Source organism: Amblyomma mixtum, chromosome 9, assembly GCF_055824585.1.
Source record: "Amblyomma mixtum isolate Tamu chromosome 9, ASM5582458v1, whole genome shotgun sequence".
In the NCBI taxonomy this organism is placed as follows: domain Eukaryota; kingdom Metazoa; phylum Arthropoda; class Arachnida; order Ixodida; family Ixodidae; genus Amblyomma; species Amblyomma mixtum.
In genome coordinates, this window is record NC_143020.1 from 2863382 (window position 1) to 2864395 (window position 1014).

The following is a 1014-nucleotide window of genomic DNA, read 5'->3' on the forward strand; positions in this document are numbered from 1 at the left end:
GAGATACAGCCTTCGCGGTCGCGCCTTAAGAAGGCTTCCTCCTAGCCTCGCTCCCCCCGCCCCACTACTCGGGAAGAAGGGGTCGAGGCTACCCGCGGTGAGCGGCGCGGGATTTGAGCTGCCCGCGAGCAGACCCTACAAGCTTGGTCAGGTTTCTTGAAGAGAATATCCTCAACCACTTACTCTAGCTTAACTACAGCCTTTCTATACCATATATGGCAAGTGTTCAAAATAAAAAAATGATACCCAGCGCTTCGGTCAGTGGCTAACAAAGACGAGAAAGGCCTCTCCTCAATTCGGCGTACTGATCTTTCGCCTTTTGCTAAAGATCACCGTGGGGAGGGGCATTCCAGTGAGCCTATAGGCCAATTTTTGTGAGGCCTTGCCCGTTTCGGTGAGGTCTAATTTTTTTTTTCGCAGAAGCGTCGTGCTTCCTCGTCACCATCTAAATCTAATTCTCATGAGATGAAAGCTAGAAAAGGACCACCAAAACTTCTTCCCAATGTTGATTTCCTCAAAGAGGCGGTGTCTGCATCTTCAGTTCGTCAGTAATCATTGCAGGTATCAAAGTGTTACAATGGAATTGCCGCTCCATACTCTCTTCTCTTCCAGATCTAGAACTACTTATTCAGAAACACAACCCTGATATCGTGCTTTTACAAGAAACGTGGTTGTCACCTTATAAATCATTTTCAAGGAAAAACTTTCGAATTTTCAGATTAGATCGAAATGCTGGTAGGGGAGGCGGATTGGTAATCATGCTTTCTAAACACATATTTATTTATTTATTTACCCTAAAGACCCAAAAGAGGGCATTACATAGGGGGCGAATGATTAAAAGAAAGCACACATAACAAATCAACTCATAACAAATGATGGTAAATATACAGAAGGCAGAGTTTGGGTAACATTTGGTTAAGTGCAGTATAACACATTGAAACCGCAAAATTCAACACGTTCAAACAAGTGAGTAATAATTATGGCAAAATAAGTAACTAAAAATACAATGGCACA

At 43.1% G+C, this 1014-nt stretch overlaps 1 non-coding gene across 1 annotated transcript; it reads left to right on the plus strand.

Annotated features, from left to right (window-relative positions):
• Nucleotides 1–275: 275 nt before the first annotated feature.
• LOC149328075 (U5 spliceosomal RNA) lies at nucleotides 276–403 on the plus strand. Its single transcript, XR_016285880.1, has one exon. It is a non-coding gene; the product is annotated as a U5 spliceosomal RNA (small nuclear RNA).
• The last annotated feature ends 611 nt before the right edge of the window (nucleotides 404–1014 follow it).